Below are 12,025 nucleotides of genomic sequence, written 5' to 3'. Positions count from 1 at the left end.
ACTGGATAGAGCACTCCTTGCTCTCCAGAGGTCACTGGGGCAATGGAGTCAGACCATGACTCAGAGGAACAATACAAGACAATTTACTGAGCTTTCTTACTACAGATAATCAACTACTTTGAGACAAAAATAGGCAATTTTCTAACAATTAATACCATCATGGGTAATGGTATTTGGCATAGGTGTTATTTCCTTGTCAACTACTTTAAAGCAAATTCAGGCAACACTAGTAAAGAAAAATGAGTAAACAAAGATTGAGAGGAAGGAGATTGAGAGAGAGAGGGAGAGAGAAATGATTTAGAGGTAGATGTATTTCACCACTCCTGGATCCAGTTTTGTCTTGAGTCTGGGGTTTTGATCTCTGAGTGGTGAGTTGACAAAGGTAAACATATGTGTTCACTGTTACATAGTCTAGTTAGTCCAAGCCTGCCCTTTGGAGTGGCACTCCACTTGTATCTAGAAGATTCAGGAGTTTTTGATGAGGGTCTTTGGTGGCTGTGCACCCCCTCTTCCCTTTTCCTGATGTTTATCAGCTGTAAGGAGCCATGAGAGGAAGTGAAGATAAACCATGCTTCCAGACTGATCAAGGTGGTATTACGGCTTCCACCTTGAGTAGTCAAAGCTCCATTCTTTCATTCTCAGACGGTTGCTAAGGCTAGCTTTCAGCCAAGAAGTTCCTTGTAAGGCTCAGACAGAAGTATAAAAAGGGAAATGTAGAAATTTAAATTTTGTGTCTTTAAGATCAGATTTAGATCTTTGGCATTTTGGCATTCTATTCTTTCTGGAATTCCTTGCAGAAGAAAATTTTGGATGGAGATAGAAAATGAGGATAAAATATGACATTAATTTGCACTGGAGTAGCAAATATTCTACAGGAGTTTCAGGTCATTAATCTGTCTTCTAACTGAGGGAACTACATTAATAGCTTATGGGATTTACAGGGCACACATCAATTTAATAGTTTACCCTAAGTTTGGAGAAAATAGGAATGGGCAAGAAGATGGACGATATATGATATCTCTATGCATTAAAATCAATAGCTTCTATTTAACCTTTGTCTCTTGTCTCCAAAATGGAAACAAACATATTTGCCTACCTTATGCTAATGCAAAGAGAATCATTTTAGTTAATAAGCTTTACTTGTGTTTCTGTGGGGTAGGGACTGGTTTTTTTAAGTGTGAAGTCAGTATAGACAAAAAATATTTGCAGTGAAGCAGAAGATCCCTATAATGTCACTGTTTCAACTGCAGCGTGTTTTAAGCAGCTCTTGTCATTGGAGTCCTGCCTGTGCATTGTAATTTGTGTTTTTAAACTGTAGTATTTTCCAGTGTTCTGAAGCAAGGAGGGAATCCCTTTTTTGCTCCTTGTTTTTGGAGATATGAGATAACTTTGAAAATGGAGAAAGAAATACACTGTGCAGTTTGCAGCTCATTTGTGAAAAGCTTCAGAACTAGAACTGGGCAATAATACCATTCTTAATAGTTGAAACTATCTCTACAGGAAAGAGTCATGTTAGTACAGTACCTATAAATCAGTTTTGGTGCTGTGCATCATCAGATATGCAACCTCTTTTAATGTGATAATTCCCATAATTTGGGTACTGACCTTGTTCTGTGTTGTACAGACTTGTAATCTGTGTTTTTTTCAATGATCCCCACAGGTGGGATATTTCTAATGTGAAATCATGCTGTGAGACACCTCTGAGTGTGCTGGGAAGACGGGATTATAAATATTCATTGCTTTTGCAACCTTGGGCTATGAATGTTTCAGAATTTAGAAACTAAACAAAACTGGATCTAGTTAGAGGGAAAAAAAACAGCAACTACAACAGCAAAAAAGCTTTGGTAAATCCAGGTGATGAATAAAGCAGAAAGGGCGAGAAAATGAGAGTTTTTCTGCTAGGTTGATTCTGAACTAATGTGCCAATTGCATCAGCTCACATATGAAATTTGTAACAAAAACAAGACAGGCTGGATTTCCCCTCTCTTAAAAATGAAATAACTGTTCTGTAGCCTTGTTTCATCACTGAAGAACAACATGTTGCAAGCTGTCGTCACCTCACATGTCCGAGGAACAAGTGTGGGTGCCACCAGGCTCTCCTTATCCCCAACCCATGGTGGGACCTTAATTGCTGACAACACCTGTGGTGCAGCCAAAATGTCATGCACCCGGAGGGGAAAAGCCTGTCTTGAATCACGTACAGTGCCACTATAAGTTCCTTTCAGTGGCATGCCTGACAAGTGAGAGATGAAGGGCAGTAGAAGATCACTTCATTCTTTTCTGGCTTAACTTGTCTAGGTACAAAAGAAGGACTCATTACCACTCAGCCTCTACATGTACTCTGTGACGAGACGTAGCAAGGCTCAGTCCTCAATCTTTCTTCCTGGGATTGGGTGGAAATGTGTCTTTTACTGTTGTTGTTTCTTAAAGAGAATCTTTGCAGATAGATGATCTCCATGGAAGGTATAGTCTTTTATTCTTTTCTCTGGGCACTGACAGATCCCTGGGTTTATGCAATGTAAGTTTTAAATGGACATGCAGGATTGCAGGCTGCTAGAGGGTCTGGAGGAGTACTGGTCTGTACCCAAAGTTCCTAATCCTGCCTGACTCAGAACATAACAGTTTTCCCACTGCATTCATCCCCATGTTAATTTTTATTGTGCAAAAATAAAGTTCAACTAGATTGATGTCTCGCTTGTGATTTATTATGCAATATGAATTCAGTGGGAAAACAGGGATAGCCACATCCGGGAGGGACCATCAGGAGGGGATTTTAAGGGTCTGTTGTGGTGGAACATGGTAGCATCAGAAATTAAGATGAATTCAAAATGTAGATCCACCTCCTCACAAACTGTTGCTAGTAAGTTTTTTTCTCTATATATGAGATTCTGGTGTTGCTGGGAAAAACCTAGAGGAAAATTTTCTGGCAGAACAGATGAAAATGTGATAATTCTTCATGACCTGTTTTTTTATAAGATTATGGAATTGCATGAATCACTGTGTATTTCATAATGATAGGAGCAAGAAAATGCCTAGGTAGATACAGCTGGGACAGTTAAGTCAGAAGGTGAGTTTAGGACACCTCCTTCCATCTCTTTCTATTTCTTTTTGAGAAGAAGAATTTTACTGAAGTCTTCTGGAGAGCATCCTAATGTCACCTGAACCTCAAGATCCACCAATGTTACAAGGATTTAACTCCCCACCATGTTCCCAGGGGAGCTCCACTTGAGATGGGATTCTGAGGGTCATCAGTCAGAGACATAGAGGGCACTTAGAGAACGCAGAGCATTTCCCCTCTTATTTATGCCACAACACCAATTTTCTATTTTTTCCCCAGTGTCCCAGCAGAACTGCTCTGGAAAGCCAAACACTAAAATGTTGGAGATTTTTAAAATTAGCCTTTTAACAAACATTACTATTATGAACTAAAAGGGGAAGGGAAAGAGGGAAACATTTTAAGCTACCTTCTGTGCTGGAGAGGCAGTGATGCCAGATCATCACCCTTTTCATGTGAGAGACACAAAGCACAGCAGCATCTGTACAAGATACTTACCTTGGTGCTTGTGGCTCTTTAACAGAGCTAAGTACACCATCTTTCAAAAAATATATTGTGTATACAAAGTACAAAGCTAGCAGAGAAGTGGTTACACCCATAAAAAACTTCTCCCCTAAGATCTTGTCCCCCACCTAAGCTTACATAGTGACTCATGCATTTACATTCCTCACACTTCAGATGGCATCTGCTGCTACACATTTGTTGTAGGATCTGTCTGTGAACAGCTGGTGACAACCCACTTCCTCTTGCTTTCTTCGGTAGAGATTTTTTCAGTTGTTATTGTTTTGATGTGAAACCCAGTGTTGGAAAAACAAGCCCATTTACCCTGATTAGAACCAGCCTTTTAAGTACATGCCAATTAACAAACCATTTGTTATTCTCCTAAGGACCAAGGAAATACTTTCCTTTTCTCTGATTTCACTTTGCCTCTTTTCAGTTTATTTATTTTTTTTTTCCCAAATATGATACCACACATAGCTATTTTCTGTTTTAATGGAAAATGGTCTTATTTCTCTTTTGCTCCTTTTGTCCTTTGTAGCTGGAGACAAAGGAATCCTTTGCTTTCTTTCAAGATAATCTTAATTAACCTGGTGAAATAACCATGCCATCTTCCTAAGCATATAGATTCTATGCCACTAATGGTGAGTATTACTGACGTGACAAACCCCACACTGTCCTGAGTTCAGCAGGGACAGAGGTTTTTGTTGCTTTTTCTTTTCTGCCTTCATAGTATGGTATGATGCTGCTGCCAGGTTAAACCTCATGGCATACTCACATTTGAAACAATGATACAAAACAACAACAAAAATGTGATATATTTTAGTTACTTAGTGTCAATTCTACTATCAGGCCTTACAAAATTAACAGACTTGATTTTTTAGCAAAATTAGTAACACTTTAGTTTACACTAGCCAAGCACGTCCACCAAAACAGAAATTTGCCTTTAGGGTTTTGATCTCAACTCTGTCAAATCATAGACTATGTTTTATACTTTGCAAATAAATATGTACAAAAAAACTGAGCTTAAATTAGTTACCATTATTACATTGCTTCCTCTCATCCAGCACATCTAAATTTCCTTGCCAGGTATCAGTATTATTACTTAAATATTTTGAGGAATTGCTAGACTTTCAAGTATGACTGGCTTGTTTCCATTTTTGAAAAGACAGTTGCCTCAGATAAATCTGGAAGTAGCTGCTTCAGAAGCTGTGTATAATCCTGTTTATAGGACGTACATGCAATAAAGTTAAGGTCTCCTCCACTTTAAAATGTTTCATGTATTTATTACTAATTTGATGTCTGGAACTTTCTGTAAGAAATTTCCCAGGCTTCTTCCTACCCCTTCTTACAATTCAATTTGAAGTTACAATCTATGTTAATTAGATAATATTGTGCCATTTAGCCCTGTGAGTGATACCTGTTCTCATCTTCACCTATACACCTGTCCCTTCACATATAGGTATACTTATGGTACATTGCTATTCAGCTGTTCTGAATCTCTCCACATTAGTATCTTTGGCAGCTGTTGCATTACTCTGAGGTGAGTTTTACCTTATAAATGCCGGAGAGTATCTGACTGCAGAGGAAGACATCTTCTTGGGGAGGTCATATTTGCCTTGTACCATTTCTAAATGTGTTGTTTCACCCTCTCTAATAAATAGCTCCTCTAGCCTTGAATTTAAATACAAACCTGCTTTTTTTTTTTTTTTTTTTAATTTGTTTGTTTCCTGTGGTGAGAGTGTATTTCAATCACTCTGCTGCTCAGGGGAAATTGAAAACAGGATTTGTTTTGAGTTCTCATTTGCTTTCCCAAGATGGATCAGTTGAAACCTGTTATAACACTAATGTACTTAAAGATGTATTATGTACACTTCGTTAAAATGCTGAGGGAAAAAGCTTGACTTTTGCAGTTGGTTTGGCCTGATGCCAGGATTTTCCGTGAAGCTGTACAAAGAAGCCAGAAGGGAATTATTCACATATTGATATGCATCCAGCATTACTGTACTCATTTGCTGTGAACCTGTGCCCTTTTTTAAGTATATTGGAAAAGACAATGGGGGGGTTACAAATGGGCTAAAGGTACACACTTTCTGTAGAGCTGTGCTAATCGAGGGCTGACGTGAAACATTTGGATGAGCCTGCTCCCCAGGTCTAATGTCAAAACAAAATACTTGTGCATTACAGAAACAAATAAAAGGTTTCTCATTGTCTGCATTGCAAGTCCTAGTATGAGCAGACATGCCAAAACCCTAGATTTTCATTTTTTTGCATTGAACCATAAAGGTTACTTTACATGTAATGATGATATAGTTCTTACTGTATTACCTGTAATTTCCACTTGAGAATACCTCAGTGATTCTCTGCAGCTGAATGCATAATGTCTCAGTCCCTGGGGCAGTATTGGTAACAATTTATACCGTGGCAACCTATTTTATGGCTGATCTATGAATAGCAGTGCCATTTGTCACATAGTTGAGAGTTCTGCCTGTTCAACATAGCTGATGACAAATTTTAAGTTGAGATAGTTTTATCCTTCAGTTCATAGTCTGACTCTTTCTCACTGCTGTATCTTTTGGTGCAGGCTTACCTTTTTGTGCCCTTTACAGTCTCCAGGAGAAGACTGATCTGCAGATAATTGGATATTCAACACCCATGTTTCAATTATCATATTATTTGAAGAATCTGGTGCTTCACTTAATGTTCCTCAAGTAGTTTTCTTGATTATTTACTTTTGAAGAGCTGGGGTAAACTTGTTTGCTTCTCCTTTCCTCTCTGCCTGAATTTGATTTCAGAAAGCAATCTCAGATAAAAGAGAGAGATTCCAGAGTCGTAATCACATGCTGCTGTTGTTGCCTTTGTTGCTGCAAGTGGCAATGTAGTGCATAGTTTACCCTACACTGTATAAAATGCCAAGAGCAGAATACATTATTTTTATTGTGATGCAATTTTTTTTTTTTGGTGAGTGTTTTCCAGAACAGACATACACGATGGTTGTGTTCATCATGAATTTATCTATAGTATTTAATTACAAGAGTTCTGCATACATATAAATAATGTATTAGAGGATTTTGCGGTGATAGAACAGCTCAGGGTACATATGACAATATCTCGCTTCTTTCTATCTCCTGTCAATTACCCTAGAGTCATACCACTTTCTTAAGTTTCAGGTCAATAAAATAAAATTCAAAGCAGAAGCCAGCATCTGGTGAGACACTAACTTCATTGCATGACTTTAAGAAGTGAATACATTCTTCATCACCCTTTTCTCCTGACAGAAGAAGATTATTCTTCTGTTTTTGCTTTTACATAGGGATTTTCACGTTCCTCCAGTATGGCTTTATTTAAAGAATTTGTAGGTCTTTATTTTCTGTCAGAATGTACAGTATTTCCCCTTGTGTAGCGATGAGGAAAAATAGTTTTTTTCATCTGTAAAATTTGCAGATATGAAGAAGAAATTCTTTACTCAGAGGGGCATGATGCACTGGCACAGACTGCCCAGAGAAGCTGTGAATGCCCCATCCCTAGAGATGTTCAAGGATGAGTTGAAAGGGGCTTTAGGCAAACTGATGTATATGGAGCTGTTCCTGCCCAGATCCCTTCCAACCCAAGCCATTCTATGTTCATAAAATGATAGAATAGCTAGGGTTGGAAGGGACCTCAAGGATTATCGAGTTCAAACTCCCTCACCGCAGGCAGGTTTGTCAGCTGCTAAATAAACTCTAGTAAAAGAGTATCTAGTGATTGTGTTGCCCAGGGCCCCATCTAACACCTGCAGGATCATATGAACATGAAAAAATAGCAATCTGATTCTTCGCTCCTAATTTTACTATTTATTCCATGTCATCTGCCTCCTAACAGATCCACTGGCCCCTAAGCTGCAACTTGTCACAAGCAAGAGACAAACACTTGGAGAGCTTTTCCTGTTTGATCTTTACAGTCAACTTTACTTCCCCCCAAGACTTTCAATTATCTCACTAAACAATGACTCAGAATGCTTATATTGATACAGGTGCCTTAATTGGTTAATTTATGCTATTGCCAGCCCAGATAAGAGTTTATTTCCCTGAGACCTCCTTAAATAATCACAGCTCCTTCTAAACTATGGTGGTGGTTCTTAGCAGGATGATGCTTGAGCATAACATTTAGACCTGTTTGCTAGCATCTCTCGTCATATTCTGATGCATGTTCAGTATAAGCACATGCTGCTCAGCATTTTTTTCTATCTTTGAATTTCTAGCCTATTGGGTTTTAGTTATAACTCTGTGATTATACAAAACTGACCAAGTGCTTTTAAAGCCAATTTACAAGAAAAAAAATCCTAATAGTATTACTTTTTTTAGTAGCACTCTGAAGTAATTTAATACTTTATAGATGCAAACAAATTTAGCTACAGTTTATCATATACACATTCATTTATGGATGCTGCCTTGTGTGTGACATTGTTTTCATTATTGACTTTTGTGGATGGAAATAATAGGTGGATTATTTACTGAATTGTCTTTAACTTTGCATCAACCAGAATAGCTAATTAAATATGTAATAACTGTCACTGATGCATCAACCAGAATAGCTAATTAAATATGTAATAACTGTCGCTGATGCAAGCTGGGATTTAAAACCAAGGTGAATGGAGATGGATAAATGCTGGCCTAAACTCAGTAATCCTTATTCTTGACGTAGCAAAAGAATAGAATATCTAATCTTATAAATCATCAGAGAAATCAGAAGTAAAGGAAATTAAAAACAACAACAACAATAATTTCCATGAAGGCTAGTTTTCCAGGGTCATGCAAATCCTTGAGTGAGCTGCCAGGGCTATGATTTTTCCAAACTTTCTTGATCAATGTAATGAGCCGGAATTTCTGCCTTAGTCCCTGGAAAGAAGTTTCCAAAGCACCTATAGAAGAGCCAAGGGTGCTGTTCAGGAACCATGACAGTTATCATGGTCTTGACTTCATCTTGACTTCAAAGATCATATCTTGCTTCATCTTTCTCCTTCCTTTCCCTTTGCTAACATGATATTGAGAAGTGCCTTCTCACCTCATTTTGCTGTATTTACTGGGCATTTTGCAGTCCGGATCTGCTGTAGAAGACAGTGTTATTTCTAGTTCATAGATGTAATATTCTACTTGCCAAAGGCTGCAGTTTGTAAACAGTAAGTGTCTTAACGTGTATCTTTTGAATTGCAGATTAGCACCCAATATGCAACAATTCTGATTTTCTGTTCATTTGAATGCATTTGCTTGTCTTTTCAGAAGAAAAAATCAGTTCATAAAAAGTAAGCCATTTCTGCCAGCCATTACGTACAATATCTATTTTGCCTTGTCTCACTGATGTGGCTCAACTATATGACCTGATGCCTCCCTGAAACATGCTAAAAGTTTGGCAGGCATATGCTTCTAAAGTGATAAAACAAAGGAATGTGATTTGACTGGAAAACCCCTATTCACTCGAAGAAGAGAGCGGTATCTTCAGATGACACATTCCAGCAAAGTATCTTTTTATACACATGAACTGACAGAGAAAATTTGTATGTGGCTTAGTCACCCTTTAGCTGAATCACCAATCTCTTAAAAAAGTAGTGTGGTTGAGATGAGGGTGTTTATTTTCCCCTGTAAAAATCAGATTAAATGCAGTGTTACAGATATTGTGCAGAGGTAGTTTTCAGTATAGGCAAGAGCCTGTTTCTCCTCTTGGATAATGGTTAATATTTTATATCACTCAGGTAACATCTCTGGTAGACTGCGTGCCAATTGCTGCTGTGCAATAGAAGGAAATAATGTCATTTCCAAATGTACCATCTTCAGGGACACTGTTTCTGAAATGATCACAGAATGGTCTATCTCTTCCTTGCAGGTGTGAATGAGCTACATAAAACTAGTTCCTCTTCACAAAAAGTGTTGTACCTGCAAGTAAATATCTGCATTTTGGACATGTGCATTGGTGGGAAAACCACCTAAGATGGTGGCTAAGGCCCCAGAAGGGCTGTCCTTCCCTCAAAGATAGCGGCTGGAGCATCCCAATTCTTCAGCACAAGGCAATTCATGGAGAACACATTTTGCAATTCTGATTCTCAAGAAATTCAGCTGGGGTTGATTCCCATTTTCCAAAAGGTCCACTGAGATGTGAATTCTATATTTCTGTGGATATATATAGTAGTACTGGAATTTTGATTCCTCACATACACTGTGCATCTTTTTGTCTTCCACAAAAAATGAGTCAAGAAAGAGGGTAGAAGAAAACAGATGAACCAGCCTGGCTTACTTTATGGCCTATCCAAGGCTTCATCTCATTGTCAAATTGCATCAATTTCCAAAGTCTGAGCGAATTTCAGTGGGTTCAGCATAATAACCATGAATATCAGAACTGCTGTGTTATTTTGTTTCCTCGTGGATTGCATTTGACAATGTAAAAAAAAAAAAAAAAGTACAAACAAACAATAAATCAACAGATGTTTTTCTTGCCTCTTACATTTCTTCTGCTATTTTTTACATATCTACAGATATGTGAATGCAGACTGAAGATTTACCGTCAGATGAGACACTTCTTGGATCTCTCTCTTTTGGTCACTGTTTTCATGACAAATATTCTACTACTGCTCAACCCCAAGGCTATTTTTTTTCTTTACCATCTGCTTTTTCTACTATAGGAGTAGCCCTCAAGATGTCATGAACTTGTTTTGTGGTACCACACATTTGAATTGCTGACCTTGCAGTGACAGTACTTGTGAGATCTGCAGATCATTTTATGCAGTCATTAAATTGATTGCTGTGAAAGTTTCTGAACATCTGAGTCTTCAACAAAAGCAACCTCAAGCCCATTACTCATTAACTGCATTTGCTTTATAGCACTTATAGATAGGAAACAGCACTGAAGGTGTACTAGGAATTTCAGTTCATTCCTCTTGCAAAAGACAGTGGAACAACTTTATCCTGCTACATAAGGTCTATCCCTTCATATACTCTATTGGAACTGAAATAAACCCAGAATGTGCCATGCACTTTCCACAGTAGAATGGGATGTCCTTTAGCATTAGAACAAGGTTTCCAACTAGCCACAAAAGGTATTCTATATTTAGAAAAGACACTTCCATACCTGAGGCTTTTTTAAAGAAGCCTGTCTTGGAAAATAGTGGAGAGTGTGCAGGAGATATGGGGAGCAATTTTTTTTTTTTTTTTTTTTTTTGGCTTGCTGTTAAGCTGGGTCTATCTTAAGGCATCCATTAGAAGTTGATAGGACAGATGAATGAGCATGCTGCTAAAACACCTGAATGGGGAATATTAGTGAGATAGCTCAGCAGGAGCATGGATGAGAAAGAGAGAGACCAGGTCATAGTGACAGGGGTGGTAATGCTATTGTGTTTTCTGAACAAAAAGTAAAGCTTATGTGTCAAGATCTGCATGGATTTAAACACTTCGTATGGAAGGCTTTTTTTCTTTCAACTATGCTTTAATGGCTCTATTAGCACTCGCTAAATTTTGAATATTGTTCATTTACGATATTTGCAATCCACCCCCATGACTCTTCTATAGCTAGTCTAATACATGCTGTGTGTGTATAATTGCCCATTATTCCATTGAAATTACAGGCAGTCACATCATGTGCATTATTTTAAATGTATTGTCATCACATGTGTCATAAATTATCAGCTTTGGAGCTACTAGCTGCATGCTTCAGCAACAGCAGGATTACTGGATGAATACGATGTGGAATACGACATAAATATTCATGCAGAGACTGTACTCATGTTCATGAAGCGTTTTCAGACTTGAGGACTCCATCAGTTGCCAACATTTCTCAAAGATGGGAACTACACAGATAACTCCCTGGACAATTAATTATTCATTCATTTTGCATAATCTTCAAGCTTAGTTTCATCCGTTGTTTAAAATGCATGCAGAGAAAGCCTTTTGTTCTGGAGAAAGTGAATAGCAGATGAGAAGCTTCCTGGAAGACTGCATCCTTTTTACCTACACTGAATTGTGTGGGTTAAAAAAGGTTTGTATCAGCAATGGGGTACATCCACCAGAATTGTCAGCTCTCTGCTCTTTGTGGTTGTTGTCCAAAGTTGGCTTTGGTAGAAATATGACAAATAAAATGAAAATAGATTTATGAAGTTTCAATAATCTGTCATTTACCTTCTTGTAATGTTAAGTTGGAATGGTACTACTGTCCCCAAGTCCACACATGAGGGAAGCTGCAAGGCTTGGCACACTGACATGAAGCAAGAGTCTCCTCATGCAATCACTGACTGTAGAGAACCTTCACTGTTATCAACTCAGGGTCAGCCCTATCTAAGTGTCTGACTGCCATGTATTTCAAGGGGAATTACACCTAATGCAGCACAGCAGTCATGAGGTAATGTTACCTCTCTTTTGGCCCATAATAGCTAACAAGGATATAGTAGACCACGATCATGTACACGTCAATAAAGTACTTCAAATAACTAGTACTATGCTTAGATTGTCT

At 38.1% G+C, this 12,025-nt stretch overlaps 1 long non-coding RNA gene across 2 annotated transcripts in view; it reads left to right on the top strand.

The window, feature by feature from the left end:
- LOC128076315 (uncharacterized) overlaps nucleotides 1–11,668 on the top strand; it is a 183,946-nt gene extending 172,278 nt beyond the window's left edge. For both annotated transcript variants that reach the window (XR_008204343.1, XR_008204344.1), the window contains 2 exons: nucleotides 4,095–4,197; nucleotides 10,059–11,668. This is a non-coding gene — a long non-coding RNA (uncharacterized LOC128076315). The remainder of the gene's footprint in view (nucleotides 1–4,094; nucleotides 4,198–10,058) is intronic.
- Nucleotides 11,669–12,025: the final 357 nt, after the last annotated feature.

This window comes from Tympanuchus pallidicinctus, unplaced genomic scaffold (genome assembly GCF_026119805.1).
Source record: "Tympanuchus pallidicinctus isolate F22 unplaced genomic scaffold, pur_lepc_1.0 scaffold14, whole genome shotgun sequence".
Lineage (NCBI taxonomy): Eukaryota > Metazoa > Chordata > Aves > Galliformes > Phasianidae > Tympanuchus > Tympanuchus pallidicinctus.
The sequence above is the reverse complement of the archived record's forward strand: the minus strand, read 5'-3'. Positions and strand labels throughout refer to the sequence as shown.